At 38.5% G+C, this 21240-nt stretch overlaps 1 long non-coding RNA gene across 1 annotated transcript; it reads right to left on the reverse strand.

The window, feature by feature from the left end:
- Nucleotides 1–877: 877 nt before the first annotated feature.
- On the reverse strand, nucleotides 878–2228 carry LOC144654592 (uncharacterized). Its single transcript, XR_013570936.1, has 2 exons — nucleotides 2131–2228; nucleotides 878–1078 (listed from the first exon to the last, which is right to left on the reverse strand). It is a non-coding gene; the product is annotated as an uncharacterized LOC144654592 (long non-coding RNA).
- Between the last annotated feature and the right edge of the window lie 19012 nt (nucleotides 2229–21240).

Here is a 21240-nt window from a genome sequence, read left to right on the forward strand (position 1 = left end):
GTTCCTAAAAAGCAATAAGATGTATTAGCATATCGTGCATCAGATCATTAGCCATTCTACGAAAATTTAATGCTCTAAGGACAGGCACACAAACAATAATCAATTTTCAGTTTACTTTTTTGTTGTGTTTGTTTTCTTGTCCATTTCTTCAAGCTGCGGCCGTAATTTAGGCTTGGTAGACTTTCATTAGGACTAGAAGTTAGCTACCATTCGGAAACCATTTGTAAATTCTGGAAAAAAATGACTGTCAGCGCATAAAAATACGATAAATTGTTATTTACAACTGGCCGTTCCTTGAAGAAAGGCATGGAACAACAAAGAGATTAAAATTTAAATTTAGATTTTATCTGAAATAAGTGTGCCGGCCCCAGGGTGCGCCGCATTAAAAAATCTCTATTATATAGTCAGGTATCCTATGAGCCGACAATGGAAATACAGTCGAAGCTCTCATAAGCGGACACCCTCGGGACGCGAAAAAAGTGTCCGCAACTGGAGCTGGCCGCTTACGAGAATGGTTCTTGTAAGCGGCCACTAGAGGTGTGGGGGATAGATGGCCGCTTACGGGAGCTTGCCCAGCTAACATAATGGTAATATGCATGTTAGTGGTGTTTCGAAATGTAACCGGACGTGGATGACGACAAAACAAACACTGAAATATGGTACTGTAATTACAGTAAAATCATTGTGACGAACGGCGATGTGAAGTTGATTGATTAATACAAGATACAGAGGTTTTTTATGTGATTTTCTTTGCGGTGTCCGCTTACGGGAGCTTAAAAACAAAGAAAAAGTCTAAATCGTAATCTCGGAAAGTGTCCGCGGCCGCTTACGGGAATGTCCGCTTACGAGAATGTAAAAATACAGAGTTTGTATGGGAGTAAAAACGGGGTTTCTAACAAGGTGGTCGTAAGTAGAGCTGTCCGCTTACGAGAGTGTCCGTTAAGAGAGCTTCGACTGTAGTGCAAATCCTATTTCCTTGAACCCTCGACTTTCCGAAAGCTTACCTGTGCCAACAAGGACACGGAAGAGCCAATCTCACGGGATTTGTAGTGCGCTCCACGACAGGTCGAACATACAGCTGTTAAAACAATAATTACAACTAAATTAACAATCACAACAGTAGCCAAAAACAACGCCACCATCATCGTGGTCAGGAAAATCGTAATTTTTCTCCTCTTCCTCCTCCTTCTCCACCTCCACCTCATCATCATTATCATCATCATCACGTCATCGTCATCATCTTTACTTTTGATGCTCCGTTTCAATGTGATTTCCATATGTTGGTAGCCCCCGTGTACTCTAATTTAGTTTTCAGAATGGTGAAGAAAAGAAGGCGAAGGGAAAAAAGAACGGTTTATTGCCTTTGAAAACTCTTCCGCTTCTCAGAAGATTTACAACCCCTCTCATTTTGTCTCTCTTTTCCCATTTATCCAATTTCCTTTTCCTCTTTTAACAAGCAGTATGATATTCAATACGTTGTGTTACTAGCAGGAGCTGTTAAACCGAAACATTCAGCCTGCGTGAATTTACTTTATTATAGAAATAAAACAAACAAGTTATTTAAGTGAATTTAAAAAAAAATGGCTTTGACATTTTTTGTTTCAACACGTTGATTACATGCATCTAACCAGAACTTTTCGCAAATTCACGTTTGTTTTATTACGAACACAAGTGCGCTCTGAATAGGAGAAGAATGGGTTAAAACATACCCTGCAGCCAATATTTCATTTATTTTCCAATAAGGCTTTCCTTAATTATTAATTTCGAGCTAACTTCACTGCGAAGCACAGCACCCCACCCCACCCCCTATAAGCACATCTTGCTAACCCTCATATAAACAAGTTTCCAACCAATAACAAGTTAAGTAAAAATATAACACAATGGTACAGAATCAGGAAAGCCTGTTATCGATAAAGACAAATTGACAACACGCTAATAGCTCCTTAAAAGATAAAAGAAGAAGGGATTTCCCCCCACCCCCCCCCCCCCCCGACTCTTTCCTCTTGTAGACAATCGAATAAATATTGAAGTGATCGGAAACAAATGAAACAAGTACCTTTTAGGTACGATATTGAGAATGTTTAGGCCTTCCCTTATCTTCTATTTGGAGCACATTATTTCATGACTTACCGGAGCCGATAGGAACAATGCCGTGGTGAATTTGATATATTTCCTCTGACATTGTTTGGTTAACACGTCGTGGCATCTTCATGCTTTTTCGTGGTCCTCGATGGCTTGGATACGAGCATGTCAAACTCTTCCTGCCTGGCCAGTCAGTAGTCAATTTTTTTCTATGCCTGGGGCAAATTATCATAGACAATTTTTCGTCGTTTGTGACAACAAAGTGCCCAGCACGATTAAGGATTAGGTCAACCTCGCTTACGGTCGAGTCTTGCTGTTGCCCTGAGCTGACACCAAGACTAAGAAGATGTGCATTCACGTCCAACTTACAAGCCAACAGGGGAACAATCTGCGATCCAGTGCCCTCCAAACTACAGACAGAATCAGGCGAACTAAACGAACAAGCTAACGCGACATCCATGTTGTAATATTAGAAAGCCAGCGATGGAAATGGTCGGTGTCAAATGACGCGATGTTGATTTCATCATGGTAATTAATAACAGCTGTGAACGGATACTTTTCTGCAGAATTTTTGTTGTTGACGATTTACCTTTTTGTTCCTAATTACATTTTTCTCCTCGGTTTAAGTACTGAGCGACGCAAAAATATTATTCAGAATTATTACATTCTGGGTTACAAATTTACAGAAAACGCCACAAAAAATAGAGGGTCACACCACAGGGAGCAGTGTCAGCAGAGTAAATAACTATAGTTATACATTCCATCATTCCATGAGTAAAAAAGCAAAAGAATTTAGAAACAAACATGCCCAAAAAACTGACAAAAATATTTATTGTTATTAATCACACTTTTAAAAAGAGAACATACAATAAACCTGAAAGTCTGCAACATATAATAGCTCAAGCGTGACCATTTTTGGCGAGACAGAAATTATGCAAATTAGATCAGATTACGCTAATTAGGACAATTCGTGAGAAAGTTCACGCGACGGGATTTTAACTTGCCAAATGAGAGTTTGCTGATTTATTTAGACTTACAAACTGACTAATAAAAACTATATTTTGTTTCAAAATAGACTGCCGCACTTTAGAGAAAATTGGCTTTTAAAATTGCCCAAAATTCGTCTTGCATCCGAAAGTCACGAAATGCTATTATTTGGAGACGTGCCAAAGTAAAGCGTTTTATCCAAAATCGTTTATATTGCAGATATGAGCTGTTCACATGCCGGGTAATATGCACAAATCGAAAAAATAATCAAAGTTGAAGCGACGTAAGTAAAATCAGCCGTGAAAGTTAACGTAAATTTCGTACCGTATCCAGCCTAAATTTCATCAAAAACTAGGGGGGGTGGTCAAATCCAAAGAATTTTATTTTATTTTACAAAGAATAACACCGATCGTTATCTTATCCGATAGAGAAAAAACGCTGAAAGTTTGAAAGGAATCCGCCAACCTCGATCCGCGGAGGTTGCCCGGTTCTTACTGACAATTACACTTAACACTACATCCACAGCTTGAATCCACAGCACGTTTCTGTTTCGCGTGACGTCACCCCGTGTCACGTCATCTGTTTTTCATCTTTTTTAGTCGAGCAGAAACACGAAGTGCTCGGGCGTATCTTTCTCTCGAATTTTATCCGCTGCTCAAAAATAACGCTATACGTGCTGACAGAAAAGTATAGATATTCACAAAACAAATTTACTTAACGCTAAAAAGGATCAAAGGTAATACACTAACCGGTAAATGTTTTTGTGGTGAAAACTGAATAGCGCTACGAAACCTGAGAGCACGAACCATCAATGACGCAACTCATGTGGAAAAATAAAACATTCAAACGCAAATAAAATGAGATTGAATTACTTTATTGGACACCTATTTAGAAAAAAATGCGAAGGTCGGCACTTCATCGAATTACCAAATTACCATGAGGTTGCTCGAAGAGCCTTTGATCTTTTTTGCAAGATAGTGCGTTTACTAGTAATTATATAATACTTACTACTAAATGCTAAATCTTGCAAATTAGCCGTTTTCTTTTTTGCAAGATAGTGCGTTTACTAGTGATTATATAATACTAACTAGTAAATGCCAAATCTTGCAAAATAGCCCTTTTTTTTTTGCAAGATAGTGCGTTTACTAGTAATGATATAATACTTACTAGTAAATGCGAAATCTTGCAAAAAAGCCGTTATCTTTTTTGCAAGATAGTGCGTTTACTAGTAATTATATAATACTAACTAGTTAATGCGAAATCTTGCAAATTAGCCGTTTTGCTTTTTGCAAGATTGCGTTTATTAGTAAATATAAATTATTTACTAGTAGGTGCGAAACTTGCAAAAAAGTAGATTTCTTTTTTGCAACAAAATCCATTTATTAGTAAACAAATATTTTTAAGTTTTATTTGATTTTATATAATTCTCACTGGTAAGTTTTTTTGTAAAATAATTCGTTTATTAGTTTTAGTAAAATTTTTTACAAACTTTGTAAATATAGTGGAACCCCGTTAATACGGACACCAAGGGGACAAGCCAAATTGTCCGTATTATCGGGATGTCCGTATTAAGCGGGGCCTCTGAAAAAAGTCACGGATACATGTTTTATCGACCCAAAGACAAAGGCAAACGTTTTTACGGCTAAAAAACGTTGTTTAATTGTACTTTAACTGTAGCACATGCAAACTGTGAACTCTCTGACTAAAACTAATAGTTTATACGAAAACCTTACGATCTAGTCAGACACTCGAACTAAACTTTAATAAACTCCGCAACAGTGAAATTATTTAAAAATGTCACAACTTTACTATATACGTACAAGAAATAAAACGCATTTCAACAGCAACAGAAAATTTTCTATAAAGTTTCCTTTGTACTGAAACTCCGACCGCAAACGTTCTTAAACTCTACAACTGAACTCATTTGAAAAAGTCGATAACTTTACTTTGCACGGAAGCTTTTAGGTTGCGACACAAGCAGGCAGACTGAAGATTCGACAAAACCTTTGCAAGTCACTGACGCTATTAAGCTACTCTTTGTAATAAATTAAAATCGTTTTAACGAATTCTGTCATTATTTTACCAGGGTGAAGTTAGCAAATGATTGTGACAATGAACATTGGCAGTGCACAGATAAACAGTGTCCGTAAAGCGGGGTTGACAATGTATAAGAGTTTGTCACTCGGGACACGGAAAAGTGTCCGTATTAAGTGGGTTGATTTTAGAGAAAATGTACGAGGTTTTCGTCGGGACCAACGAAACTGTCCGTAATACCGGGGTGTCCGTATTAAGCGGGTGTCCGTAGAGCGGGGTTCCACTGTATATGAATTCCCATCGAAAACAGGGGCAATACATTCAGTAGTCGGCGGTTTGAAGATGCGTAGTGAAAGTTCTCGCTGGCCTGACTTAGTTATTGACTGACACACCAATGTGTGGAATGCTTGCATCGGACAGAATCAGTTATTTAAAACATTTAGTTATCGATAACAAATAGTTGTCCACAACAACAAAAAAAGTCTCCATAAAAAAGTTGTTGTTGAATCTTTCTTACGACGATAGGTTTTGGAATAAATATTAACGCTATAAAAACATTATCAACAAACGTAGCCCAAGCTACGAATGTGTTGACCTTCGCAGCTTTGTATTGTATATACGAGAAATTACTCTTGAATTTTAATAAAAATCACTTACCTGAACTCCTGGTTGTTCTTTGTGTGGGCTGTGTGGTTTTTAGTGGATTTGGAGCAATGTTTTGAAAATCGCGTAAATTGTTTGAAAGCTGGTGTTAATAGTTCTTACCTCCAGGTCATACTCGCAGAATAGACCCTTCCACGGTTTCTGCCGCCATCTTGGTTTGGAGGTAAACAGCGCGGGGAAAATGAAGAATCTTATGTCGAATAATTAACGGAAAATTCCAGGAGCCCATCCTGAAAATTCTTATTCTGAAATAGTTTTTAATTACAAACTCAACATTACGGGTAAACGCGTTTATTGATCAAATCTGGGAAATGTAAAAAAAAATGTAAAAAAACCTGGGGAATGTATTCTCGCAAGGAAAAACGAAAATAGATTTTTTTCATTTTTACATACATTTAACAATTATCCTGCGAAATCGCGCGGAATATCGTCTGATACTTAGCCGACGAGGCCGTAGGCCGAGTTGGCTAAAATCAGCCGATATTCCGCAAGATTGAGCAGGATTAGCCTGCGTAGCAGGCGTCGAAAGGGGAGGGAGGGGGAGTTGGGAAGAGAGAGAGAGAGGGAAAAATGGAGGGGGAAGGGGGGGGGGGGGCGGAAAGGGAAGGGACGCCTGCTCTAAGAACCCCCTTTTGTTCATTTCTGCGGCCGCTGGCGGCCGCAAAATTCTGATTGGCTAGGAAACAATGGGTATTGTAAAATGCAAGTTTCACAATTTTATTTCACAAACAACTAAGATGGCAGCGGTCATGGACGTATTAGCAAGTGCTTTTTAAACCGGAGCAAAAATCTGCTGTCAGGAAGAGATGTCCTGGCGGTTTTGCCTACTGGTTACGGCAAGAGTTTCATTTATCAAATGTTTGTGTGTGCAAAGAACCACGAAATATTGAAAGAAAATCAGTGCGATAATGCAGCGATTGTCGTTATTTCGCCACTGAAGAGCATTATCGAAGATCAGCTCTAGGATTTGGAATCATTGGGCTACCCTGCGGCTGACTTGTCCAAATTATCGAGCGATGATCTTGACCTTGATCCTTTGTCGCCTTTTCACCTTCAGCCGTGTATTCGATTTCCCCAATTGCACTTTCAACATAAAACTGCAGCGACTTCCTTGAATTGCACCGCTCCCGTTAACTGTTTATCTGGTTTTGTTGTAGGCTCTTTTCCTTGCTTTCGTTCCAGAGTAACCGCAGTTGGAAGTTGACGTTTGGTGCTGATTTCTTTGACCGTTGACTCACAATTCGCCGCCGGGAAAGCAGTGGCATTTCTGGAAATTACAGTGTTTTGCTAAAATAATAAAACTCCGCAGCATTTCGTATTTTGCGGCCGCAACTTCTGCAAACGCGTTATGACAAACTTTGGCATTTAAGTAACGGAAATCCAATCGAAGAACAGCAATCTGCTAGAACTGTTCCTGGACTCTCTTGCCTTGTAGATTTCGTAAATAAATATTATTATCAAGAGATTTTCTACTTTGCACAAAAATACTTGCGCTTCCGGAGTCCCGGGAAACGGAAATTCCTGCGTGTCTAATAAGCGTGCGTTGCGTTCTAATTGGTTACCATCCTAGCAGTTAATTGACAGTTACTGAATTGGATTACCGGAAAATTGGTGGGCGTTATGCAAAATACCGGGTTCTTACGGCAGGCGTTCCTTCCCCTCTTCCCCTTCTTTTCCCCTCTCCTTTTCCCTCCCCTTTTTACGCCTGCCACGCAGGCTAAGCAGGATAATAGTCTTATTATTCAACAAAATGTCAACGAAACACATTTTTCAGAAAGAAAAACTGTAATTATGCAGCGCTTTACAAGGTTTCGGACGAATCTTCGCAACCTACGTATATCGCAGGATATCTGTTATGTACGGATGACAGATATAATTAACATTTTGACCATATATGGGCAGCGCGCGCATGTGTTGAATAATAATTGTAGCTATTTGTCTGATATCCGAGCCGCCATTTGCACGAATTTCTCGCTTCCCAGCATAGCTGTGTCCTTCAAATTTCATCAATAAAATCTTTTTTGCTAGGTATCTTTACCTTGTTATTCATAGGAATTGCAGAATGTTAATTTTCTTTATGTTATTGGGCATTGAACTCCTCGCTTTTCCCGTACATTTACTGACAATTTCGCCCTGTTTGCCCCCCAACCAAGAAGGCGGCAGAAACCGTGGAAGGGTCTATTTGACAATTTTATTGACTAAAACTCCAACGTCTCCAGGTAAACCCATGTTTACTGCATTCCACTTCCCGCGTGACTTTATTTGACTGGCTTCCTTTAGAACCCCCCTCCCCCCCCCCCCCCGCCAACCCCAGGTTGGACGTCCTTACCTTCCATAAGAATTTGAAGGCTAAACATAAAGGGATTTGCTTTTATTAGTCGAAATCCACGTATATTATGGCTCTTGCCACAACAAGACATCACCCGAGATCCAAATTAACCTTGTGAAATTCATAATTTCACTGATTGGAATGTCACAGATTGGAATGTGTCCAAACGCCTCAGTAACATGGTAACGAGCATTAACAGGGACGGCGGAGCCGGGGGGGCTGGGGGAGCTTTAGCCCCCCCCCCCCCCCACTTTTTCCGAAAAAAGATTAACAGGAAAAGAAGGAAGAATTTCTTTGCTAACAAACTTGAAGAGAATCGTGGAAATCCAAAAGCGTATTGGAGAACATTGAGGCAAATTCTACCATCTAAAAGCAAATTATCTGGAACCGAAAAGTTGGTTGTTGAAGAAATAGAACTGAATGATAAGCTCGACATAGCCAACTCCTTCAACGAATATTTTACAAACGTAGCCTCTACGCTGCTTGAGAACAGACCAACACCTTGCATACAACAACCAGTGCCCCGGTCCCAGACTTCATCTCAGATCTTCAGTCTACCTATTATCAACGAGTGGGACATGTTTAAAGCATTGAGTACTATGAATCACACTAAGGCAACTGGTACAGACAACATTCCAGCGAAAGCTCTGAAGATTGCCACTCCGCATATCAATACAGTTCTAGCCAAGATATTCAACCTATCATACAGCACTGGTCACTTCTCTTCCTCTTTTAAAGGAGCCAAAGTAACACCTATTTTCAAGGGAGGCTGTAAAACAGAACGCGACAATTACAGACCTATATCAGTGCTTCCGTGCATCTCGAAGATCTTTGAATCGTTTACGAAGAATGCCCTAACAAATTTTGCACTCGAAGCTGGAATGATAAAACAACATCAGTTTGCCTTTATGAAACACTCGTCAATCTCATTAAAGCTGTAGATTCATGGAAAATGGCAATTGATAATACCGAGAAAGATGTATGTGCTTTTCTCGACCTGAGGAAAGAATTTGACACCATTGATCACAACATCCTACTTCAGAAACTTTCAAAACATCTACATGGAAAGGAGTACGAGTGGTTCAGAAGATACCTACACTACCTATCGAAGAGATCTCAATATGTCAGCTGCAACGTGATCGAGTCTGAACAGCAACAAATCACCCATGGAGTCCCCTAAGGCCCTGTCTTGGGTCCGACCTTACCGTATTTTCTCGATTAAACGCCGGACCCCGATTAAACGCCGGCCTCATATAAACGCCGGGTCAAAATTCCAAGTTTTTAAATAAACGCCGGGGGCGTTTGTTCGAGGTCCCGGCGTTTATTTGAGGTCAAGCTAACAGGTAAATATATTCTGTTTGTCACAAATCTTGATTGCAACATAAACTATTCAATCCGTACTAATGCACCTTTGGGAAATAATCACCTTTGGATACCCAGGTACAGTTTTTCGGGGCAGAACAAAAAGAAAAATCGTCCCGCCTTGACAAACTGCCCCTTGATCTCGAAGATTGGTAATAATAAATCTATCTGAAAAATTGGCAGAAAATTGCAGTCCGTTAATAAACGCCTGGCCCCGATTAAACGCCGGCTTCAAATAAACGCCGGTTTCACCAAGCCAAGTTTGAAATAAACGCCGGGGGCGTTTAATTGAGAAAATACGGTATTTACCTTATTGACCCAATTTATACTAGAGACGGATGATCCGTCTGGACGAACTTGCATTTTAATTAGGCGAGCATTTTTTAGTTCGTGCGATAATTCGTCTGTGTATAAATGCGGGCAAACAGACGGATCATCCGTCCAGACCGACTATCTTTATAATTCGTCTTGGCAGACGAATTATAAAGATAGTCGGTCTGGACCGATAATCCGTCTGTTTGCCCGCATTTATACACAGACGAATTATCGCACGAACTAAAAAATGCTCGCCTAATTAAAATGCAAGTTCGTCCAGACGGATCATCCGTCTCTAGTATAAATCGTGCTATTACATGAAATTTTCGCGACACGTTAATTTCGCGAATTTCGCGATTCCAAAAAAATCGCGAAATTAAAGTGACGCGAACAATAAGTGTCCCGAACATAACATGACGCGAAAATTAAGTGACTTGCATTATGTCAACAATCAAGAAAAAGAAGTTTAGTACCACTACAGGAAGGAATTTTTAATCTAAATGGATGTTGTCGTCAATTGACTCAAGAACAATTACTCATGCACGTACCAGAATGATCTACTTGTAGACATTGTAAAAACTGCATGCTCTGTTGTTGCTATTGCCAAGAATTAGTCTCGCCCAAATGTTCCTTTGATGAAGTCGTCTTTATTTTACTCAAGGGCATATTGCCAAGGAAATGTTAATTGTGTCTTACTTAAAAACGCGAAATTAAAGTGATCCATAATACAAAATTTTCGCAAAATCGCAAAATTTAAGTGTCGCGAAATATGCGCACCTCAAAATCGCGAAATTAACGTGTCGCGAAAATTTCATGTAATAAGGTAGTATACATACAGAAACGACATATCCAGTCCCTGAGAAAACAGCCAAGTCATTCTCTATGCCGATGACACTGAATTTCATGCAAGTTCCAATGATGTTGCTGCTGCTGAACAGTGTGTTAACGATGATCTTAATCAAGTAAGCGTTTGGTTACGCCGCAACGGTCTCATCAGCAGCCATAAAAAATCCGAGGCTATGCTAGTTGGATCAAGACATCCGGTAGCTAACACTCGTGACTTACAAGTGACACTTGACGGAAAGCTGTTGAAACAAAGTGTACATTGCAAATATTTAGGTGTATATATAGACAGTTGGAATAAGCACATAACGTATATTGCTTCCAGAGTTTATCCTAAACTCAAAATGTTAAACAGGATCGCGCCCAATCTCGAGCCCAGAGTGACCCCCGGCTCCTCGGTCCGTCAGCGGTTGGTCAGCGGTAGGGTCGCCGGGACTCACTCTGGGACACTAAAATTAATTTGTTTATTTCTACTAGTCCTCACAGAACAATAGAAATCAACACGGAAGTCCGAAAATCTTCCCCGGAAGTAAACCAAACCGGAAATCCTGGAAAAACATTTTTTGTTTTCCATGGCCAAATGTTCAGAAGTATCAGCTAAATTTTGTAAAACACCTTAGAACTCGTGATATGGCGCTACATAAATGAAGTATTTTCTAATTCTACCCTTCTCATTGAAATGCTAATTACACCTTTTGAATAGCGTTGACCGGTGTGGCCTTTAACTGCTTAATTAATATATTACCGCCATTCGACGAGGAAAAATATATTTGCTCGAAAACATGCAATCTATCCTAAAAAGATGCGCTGTCAGCGAGATGCCTTTGAAATATATCGAAAGTCGCCAAACAAAAATTTGTGCATCAATTTTAATGTTTAAAAGCTAAGAACAGCCTACTACCGAAGTATTTTAATACAAGACCTCTTCAATCTAAACCCTACCACGCTTTAACACTATTAAGTACGGGAAACATTCATTGAAATATTTTGGGCCTTTTTTGTGGTCCAAGTTGACAAAGGAGGAACGTGGTATAGATAGTTGGAGTACTTTTAAACGTCGGATAAGGAAAAGGGACTTAAAGGTCAAAGGAACAGAAATTTCAAAATGCCATTTAAACCAACCAAACGCTAAAACTATCCATTATTCAGTTAAATTAAGAAAAAAATTGCTTTCCGAGCCTTAAAGCGTGAATTACAGCAAAAATTACGAAGATTTCCGAAGGCTTCACGAAAACGTTTTTGAATGACTGCGCACTGAAATGGAAGGAATGGAACGAGTTTTTGACGTCATAATTGGTGTTTTTGAAGACGACCGGCAACGTCAACGACAACGCAATCTCGAGCCCAGAGTCCGGTCAGCGGTACGGGACGGACTCTGGGAAACTGGAATTGATCAGATCCAGGAGGGAGCGGTAAACTTAGGCCTGGGCTCCAGTAGGCGAATAAGGTTGGTTCATGCTTAGCGTGCGTATATCGAGTTATGGATGCACGCGGGAAGTTTGGAGAGCACGAAGGAAGCGTAAGAGTTGCTCGAGGCGAAAGCCGAGAGCAACTCTAGCTTCTTGAGTGCTCTCCAAACTTCCCAAGTGCATCCATAACTCGATATACGCACAGCTAAAAGCATGAACCAATTCTTTTATAACATAACGACTACAAACTTGGTTAAAAATAGCAAATTTGTCGAGTTTTGAAACACAAGAAATACAGCAATCGGCCTTCCCTAAAACCACAAAAATGTTATAGTTAACTCAACTACGCAAAACAAAAGGATTGATGCGAAATGTTTAATTAAAGATACTTGTAAATGTACAAAAAGAGCGACTGAATGAAGATGAAAAGCAGCAAATAATTTAGTACGGGATGACCGGAAAACTGACAACTAAATTTTGTTCAGTCAGAGACTCAGAGTGTACGACATAAAATTAGGCTCGACACTTTCGTAAATATTAAAGTTTGTACCTTTGAATCTTGGTCTTGTCCTTCTACGTCAAGTAAAAACTTGTTGGAAACACTTTGAGCTTAATTTCGCTTCAGTTTCAGCATAATATAGTAGTCTTCATGACAGCCGTGGAGCCGTAAACAAGTACAATGTAAACGCTTGCTTTGTTCGACTTGTACAAGGCGTATAACCTCCAGAAAATATACTGCTTCGGATCTTCGGAAATTTACTGTTTTCACAATTTTCCAGGGCGTATAGACGACTTTGGAGGAGATTGTTTGAAGAAATCTTCGACAGAAAACTCTCTTGTTCGCTGTCCTCGCGGGTTCATTCAACGCAAGAAGTGAACACCGTGGCACAGATTTTCCCGCCTCTTTGACTATCACTTCGTTTAAGTCGAAAGGAAATGTCCAAGAATTTTAAAATATAACAATTTTCCATTCGCCCTTACTGGATACGAGAGGTTAAAGCCAACTCGGAGTAGACAAAGGGAACTCGCAGCTATAAAACTCGACTTAGCTAAAATGCAAATGCACACGTCATCTTATATACGCACGGCCGTGCATAGATAAAGATTTATACCATAATCGCTCAACAGGAATTAGATAGGGCTTGCGCGCGCGCTATGTTATAATAAACATTCGCTACTGACAATGCATTTTGAAGTTCAAATTTTTTTCGTGGTTACATCGGTGTCTTTATAAGCAACAGATATTGTGTAACATGTTTAGCTTTGACTCAGACTGTTTCAGTTTAGAAAATTGGCAAAGCAGTAAGCTTACATGTTTAGAACATAAAATTAATTCGCTTACAAAGCGAGAAAAACACATACTAGAGAAAAACTCGTTATATGCTTACTGCAACAATTACACGCTCACATATGTAACTAACCTGCAGGTCGTCCAAGCTTTCCAGTTGGCAGACGCTCCATATCTTGACTGATCAAACAGAAATAAACAGTAAACACGTTCTAAAACGACTCTGAAATTCAGGAACTTTTAGTTTCGGTTTTCACTACAGCTGTGTAACCGCGCCGGGCCGCACGCGAGTCTCGTTCCCAGTCTTTATTTTGCTCTGGGCCCTCTCGGTTTGAAACAAATTACATCTATTATGACCATGAAGGAATAAAAATAAAGAAAAAAAATAACGCCATGAAAAAGACCGTAAACTCAACCCTTTGGCAAATTTTTCTTTTATTTTCAACTTGAAAAGTCGGTAAACACGAAGCACTCAAAGTTTTTAACTGTTATTTTCACTTCCATATTATTTTCAGAAAAAATGATAATGGCCATTTTAAAAAATTATCTTCAAAACTCTACATTTTGGCTGAAAAAGATTCTTATTTAAGGGCTTGAATAAAGTTTTCAGGCGATATAAAACATTCCACACGTTCTAATCAAGTGACCTATGACGTCATAAAAGTTATAAAAGTATCTATCAACATGCAAATTTTTGTTTCCCTACGTTTAAAGCGAGCTAAGATACGAACTAGGACCCAGACTCCCACTTTTTTAAAACTGTGGATAGCTCCCTTAATTTTCATACGCCAGATGTAACCTGTCAATTTTAAAATACCCCAAACCAATATCCTTTTACTGAAATTGACTACTTTTGAATTGACCAAGTATTTTTCTCATAATGGGCAAAAACGCACTTTTAGGCATAGTCACGTGATTGATGACGTCACCATCCTAAGTTTTATTCGAGAGGTATTTTATGTTAAGGGTTACTTCTATGTGACGTAGTATACTTCTTGGCTTTAAATTAAAAAAGTTATTTGACATTTTAACTTTTTCTGTCGCAAAGGATTATGGGAAGGTTCTTATTATAATTATATATTGTTTTTATAACTATTATTATTAGAGTTGAATCTAAGAGGCTCTAGGGCACGAAGAAGACCTCAACCAGATATTAAGAACACTGACATTGAAGTTGAAATGCAGAAAATATGTATTGCAAATAGTTTTTCTGATTGCTACTCGCGTACGCCGGATCACATCAAACACACAATGTAACCATTATGTTTCCTTTGCATTTTAAATCGCTCATTCCAATTTTAAACGCTTCTCAGCTTTTATTCATTTTTAGGCCAGGACGTTAGTCTCGAGCCTTATGTTATGAAGCGATAAATCGGTTGGGTTTACAACGGGCGATGGGCGATGGGCGATGGGCGATGTGATGATTCGAACCGAGGGGGATTGGTAACTAAGAATATGGCTTGAGATTTGTTTTCCTCCGCCATCTCCGCCATCGAATTGGTTATTCGAGACTTTTTCGCAGCTAGAAGCCTTGACTCGAAGTAAGATTAGTAGCTGATATTTTTTGCGCTCACTTACAAACGTATTGAGATATACACAAAAACCTTATCGACACACCAAACTAAATTGTGGTTTACGAGCTGGGAGTCAGCTGGCGAGTGCCTTTTTCGGCAGACCTTTGCCTTTCAAGACTGAAGTTGAACTGGATATAAAGCATTGAAAGCAATATAAGCACGGCTCATTAAACATCAGGATTGATATATTTGTGATCTGAACTACTGGCGACATTGTAACCTGAGCTTTGACTGAAGAGGAGAAGTGCAGAAAAATATATTACCACAACTGCTGAGGTGAGCTATCAAAAATTTATATCAGTTTGCTTGTACATGTAAGCTTACTTTATTGAATAACAAAATGGACAAAGTATTTATGGAATCGAAATAACGATTTTAAAAGGCTAAATATCTGCTAGATGTTGTTATATTTAATTTGCTGGAATTTATAGATTACTAAGCATTGAGAGAGCTTCATTCGCGATCCCTTCTGTCAACGGAACGTTTTCGTATACTACTAGGTCAGATTTCAACATTGATTTTAATAATGGTGTGCAAAGCAGCAGTAAATATATACAAGTGATTGTAAAATATGGATACAAACAAACTTATTTCAGGCTTTACCACTGATAACAACTACAATTGATCACATTTATACAAATCTAAATAAATCAAGAGTCCAAACTGGTGTTCTCAAGACACACTAAAGTGACCTTAATAAAGCTGTGTGGTTTAAAAGCAACCAAAAAGAGTATATACTTTTTTGTAGACCATAATAACTAGTAAATGATTTAAGAAGCATAGTGTACATGTAGAAAGATGTGTTTCAGAAAAAAGAAAAATTTAAGTAACTACTTATGTTGCAATAAATTGTTGTAGTTAATCAGTCTTAGTGTTTAAACAAATATGTGTAAAACAATTATTAAATTTTTAACAATTAATTCTTTCTTTTATTATGTTTACAGAACAGAATTAAAAAACAACAGAAAACATCCAAAATACAGTTTTCAAAAAATCCACTGACAGCTGTGTTTTGTCCTAATTGCTTCAATATGTTTAATCTGCACTTTGTCAAGAAGCAGCATGAATGTGTGAATGTGGCTATTGGATTGGAACTGCTTTGACTGGAACTGATTATTGGCCTCTATTCTGCCTCTATGCAATATATAGAAAGCCCAATCCTCACTATGAATGTCAGATATATTTAAACAAAACACAGCGAAAACCATGTAGCAATAACACCTAAGTTAAAAAAAAATAAACTGTGTAAAACATCTCTGGATTTGCTACTGAAAGATCCTTCAATTCTAATTCATTACTGGCAAATCACTGTATCAACTCTACTTCCTAGACTCCACATGTACTGTATCAAGATGTTGGACTTATTGGACTTACTTGCATCACAAATTGTACAGAAAGTGCAAACAACTTTCAGCCCCATTTTAATTTAACAAGAGTAAATCAAGATGCTATATCAACTTTACTTCCTGGAAACTTGTACTTCCTTGCACAGCGTGTTTTACCTTTAAATGATATTAAGTTTTTGGACTTACTGCACAAAATTTACATTACAGATTGTACAGTCAGTGCAGACAACTTTAAGCCACATTTAAACAAGAGGCAATCTAGATACATTATTTCAAGACATTTTATTCTTGCCAAAGTTGTGGAAGTTTCCTCGCTGTCTAGTAAATATACAAAATATGTTGCCTTCCATTGTGAAAAGTCGTGATAAAAGACATCTTATTAGAGTTGTACGGCAATTTTGTGATCAAAGCAGCTTACAATTTGCCTTTTATTAATTACAGTAACATTGGTTAGAAACTAACCTTTCCTTGAAATGCACAACTAAAAACACCACCGGAAACAAAGTACTGTATTTTAAAATTTTATTTACCTGACAAACCCATTCCCCCCCCCCCTTTTTATAGCAAATGTCTCAGTGTCTCAACTTTCGCCCAACAGTGAGGAGCCCAAAAGGGTGACCACTTTTAATATACTAACAATTTTCCTTGCACGAAAGAATGTGAATTAATTAAAAGTGGTCACACATTTGGGCTCCTTGCTGTAAATCACACATCTTTTGGACTCGCATTTTCACTCAATAGACATTTTTGGCTTTGTCAGTGTAAATTGCCCATTTCAAAATCACATGATGCTCCCCAGAGAACTTGTTTTTAACTATCTGAATACCAAGAGAATTTTTCTGAATTTGTAAGGAGTGATTCTCAAAAGTGATGTCACAGTCTGAAATAGGACAACAACAAAATGAAGCCCGAAAGGTCTCTTCTCAGTTCTTTGTCTGGAATTTTTAACATACTGTCTTGCTTTACTGGAACGTCCTCGCCTTAGTATGCATTGCATACCAGTTATTATATATAACATATTTTGTGAGAGGTCACACAAAGTCAATGGCAAAAAGTTCTTCAGCACCCAAGGTAAATCATCGAGAAACCTGAATTTTTGTACGAGTAGATTTAACTCATGTAAAGAGTTTGTTTGCACTTTCCTGAGACTACAAGCACTTGCTTCCATCTTGGAACACTGTTTGTACACCCTCTTTTCCAAAGAAAACCCTTTTTGCCAAATGTGGACATCCCAAAATTGGATACAATATTTTGGTGGAGTTTTTTGCCTCAACTAACTCGACCAGCTAATGAAAGCCTATATAAAAGGGATATAGGTCTTGAACACTGTAAGTTTAACTGTTGAGTTAAGAAGAAACTAGAAAAGCCACGCAAGCGTAGTGTTTAGATAAAACATAGTTTAATTCAAAATAATTAAGTAAAGTCAAGTACAATAGAGTAGAGTCGAGTAGAAATGATTCAAGTCGAGTCAAGTAGAATCAAGGCGAGTCCAGTAGAGTAGAGTGGAGTCTAGTTGAGTCGAGTAGTCTACAGTAGAGTAAACTCGAATCAAATATAGAAGAGTAGAGTCGAGCCGAGTAGCGCAGCGCAGCGTACAGAAGAGTAGACTTGAATAATGTATATTATAGTAGAGTAGAGTAGAGAAGCGTAGTAGTACAGTAGACTCAAATAAAGTACAGTATAGTAGAGTGGAACAGATAAACTAAAGTAGAGTAAACTCGAATCAAGTTTATTATAGTAGAGTAGAGAACAGTACAGTATGAGAGTCGAGTGGAGTAGAGACAAGAACAGTCACATAAGCTTATATAAACATACAATAGCATGGAGGCGAATAAAGAGGTGTTGAGAGTAGAGACCAGTCAAGTCGAGAATCGTACAGTAGAGACGACTAGAATATAGTTAGTAGAGTTCAGTAGAAAAGAGTGTAGTATGTCTACTGAGAGGAGTCCAGTCAAGTATCATACGTAGATGCGGGAGTAGAGTACAGGATAGTAAACCAGATTCAAGTGGTGTCCAACAGAGTCGGGTACAACAGTAGAGTATAGTGGAGAAAAGTAGAGTAGTGGCGATTCGAGTATACTATAGAGTGGTATAGTAAAGTAGCGTTGAAATTGTGCAGTAGATTGAGTATAGTTACGAAGGTGTTATTGTGTAGTAGAATTGTTTCCAGTTGCGTTGAGATAAGTTGAGATGTTAAAAGTGGTATGATTATTGCTTCATTTTGAAATAAACACTGTGGTATGCAAATTTACACAAGAAAATGGCCGAATACCACTAAAACCTCTATAACAACATTGAATTATTTTCTTCAGAAATTAAGAACCTATTAAGAACCTAATTAGCCTAAATTTGTGTTAATAACCCTTTATGTAAGAACCGGTTTAGGCTAACCTGAAAAAACAATAGGTTCTTACTCGTGGGTTTTTACTGTTTTGCATCAAGTTGAGAAGAGTTGTGATGATGTAGTAGATTTGAGTCCAGTTGAGAAAAGTTATGCCTCGAGATTATAAGTCAGAGTAGAAAGTTTACTTCAGATGATAAGAGTAAAGATGTGATGTTACTAGTTGACTAGAGTTAAGAAAACTAATTATCATGTGGGTAGGGTTCAATCAAGATGATGTGAGAAGAGTTGTGATGGTCTAATAGACTTTATTGCGGTTGAGTTAAAATAATTGATTTGAGTATACTTGAGTACTTTCAGATCAACCAGACTGTTACTAAAAGAGGACTAATAACTTACAGAATATCTTTAACGTAAAGGCAGTCAAGCTAGTGGAGAAACAGAAAAAACTCCACAAAAATTTTTCATCCAATTTCGTGCCAGATGTACTTTTTGCCAGTCATTAAAAATGAAGAAGTCTTGTATGAAGTTTGAATACGAAACGAAATTACATATTTATGACTTCTGATTTTTTTAATTAGGTGGTGTCACACAACAAGAAAATTATACAGAGAACTATTTTGTGATGCACTCGCCCTTATCAACTTATTGCATCAGTAAAACATTTAAGTAGTATTTGTCATTTGTCAGTTGGGTAGTCCATAGATTAAGGATCAGTCCTTTTGAATTACTTTGGACACATTCAATAATATGTAAAGTAATTAAATTTATCAAATGCACTCCACTAATCTTTGATTATCACTAGTAAATAAAATTACAGAATATAAAGGAAGGGGCAGCTATAGTGAAAACTATTACTACTGATTTTTTCAAGACTTAAAAAAATGTTTCTATGTGCAGTTTTTTAATATTTCAAGCCATGTTCGATCAATCTAAAATAGTGTTCAAGTTCCGTCAATTATGATATTAAATAGGTTTAGCCAAGCCTAAAAGTGGAGCTCCACGGTAATTTACTTTGCCCTTCATCTATTCTTGGCTTGCACGTGACGTCAGAGATGTTTCCATATTTGGGTATCCGCCATATTGGTGTTCCACCGCAGGTGAAATTTACATATGTTTATATGCCATCGCTGTTGAATGACTCGAAATTTCAATGAATTCTCCGGAAAACGAACGTGTTCCTTTAATAGACGAGCTTTATAGTACGATCCGGTCACTATTCCCGATGAGCAGTTTATGGTAAATAAAGGTGACGGGCCTACACGACTCCTACGTTCGTGACATTTGTACCTTTGCCGCTCTATATTAAGTTCGGTCTATCGACCTTATTTGCTTCTGACTTCTTTTTGAGGGTACTATTTTTTTTTATTTGGCGGCATTATGTATTGAATATAGCCGTAAGATTGTGGCCAAGGAAGTGTCTAGAGGTCATTGCGCTGCGTGGTTTCCATTTGTAGAGTTGAATGGCACCTCTAAATCTGTATTCTGCCACATGTTGTGCTAGTTTAGTTTGTTTTGGCTAAATTCTATTTGCAAGATGTGTTTTAGGCTCTCAAAAAGTTCGCCCGGCCTGCTGGAAGGACAAGATCTGAAATGTTCCGGGAAAATGTAAACTACTTGCATTTTATTGACGCCGGGCCCGGGATTTTTATGCAAGACGTATTGTCTTATCACGGATAATCTTGGTCCGGCTTCACCAGAGACTGTTTCAGCTTTACTATGAAAAAGCTGAAAGTTGGTTTCAGAGAGACCTTCTCTATTGCAAAGTCTATGCTTCTTGCATTATTTTGATCGAGTGCTCTGTCTTTTTAGCTCGATGTTTAGGATTTTTTACCTCCCTTGTTCATTGCGTTACGTTGGCACCACATGATTCAAATATAGATTTGAAATCTTTCACGCGCAAGTCTGTTGACTATTTTGCGTTTTGTTTATGCTAGTCTATGGTTCAGTTCAGGCAAGACCATGGTTTTGATCCTCCGTGCGGATCTCATCAGTTGCCGGTATTTGGTTTTCTTTAGTAAATAAAGGTGACGGGCCTACACGACTCCTACGTTCGTGACTTCTGTACATTTGACGTTCTATGTTAAATTCGGTCTTTCGGTCCCACGAAGAAGCTGCGGCTACAGAATAAAAATGCTGATCACAAACCCTATCGTTACTTAAGATTTTTTCTGTGAGGTCATCGCGGCTTATTGCTGAGATCCATCTTCGCCTTCGCTCAATGCTGAGCTCTTCAACTTCTGGCCCTGATTCGTCACAACTCAGTTGTGATTGATACAATCGTATTCCCTTATCTCGACCAGTTTTTCTAGAACAACCCACGATCAGGCATATAGGCATTTTGAGGACGCGAAACTGGAAAAAAAACTCGACTGAACACTTGTGTTTGTGACTGGCATCCGTCCGCCATATTGGTATTTGGAACACCATCATGGCGGACGGAAGTCACACGTAATCCAGAAGTCACGTGAGTGCAAGCCAAGAATATATCTGAATTCACTAACCATAGACATAAAAAAATAGCACTTGAGCCCGCGATCCAATAGAAAAAACATTTTCTGGTCAGCGGTCATTAAAAAAAACACATGACCTTGATGAGTTTTACACCTGAACCCGCCACATGGTCACGTGATACTGGTCAGCAGATACCTTGTATTGACAGCTGTC

Source organism: Oculina patagonica, chromosome 5 (genome assembly GCF_052425735.1).
Source record: "Oculina patagonica isolate OP01 chromosome 5, crgOcupat, whole genome shotgun sequence".
Classification (NCBI taxonomy): domain Eukaryota; kingdom Metazoa; phylum Cnidaria; class Anthozoa; order Scleractinia; family Oculinidae; genus Oculina; species Oculina patagonica.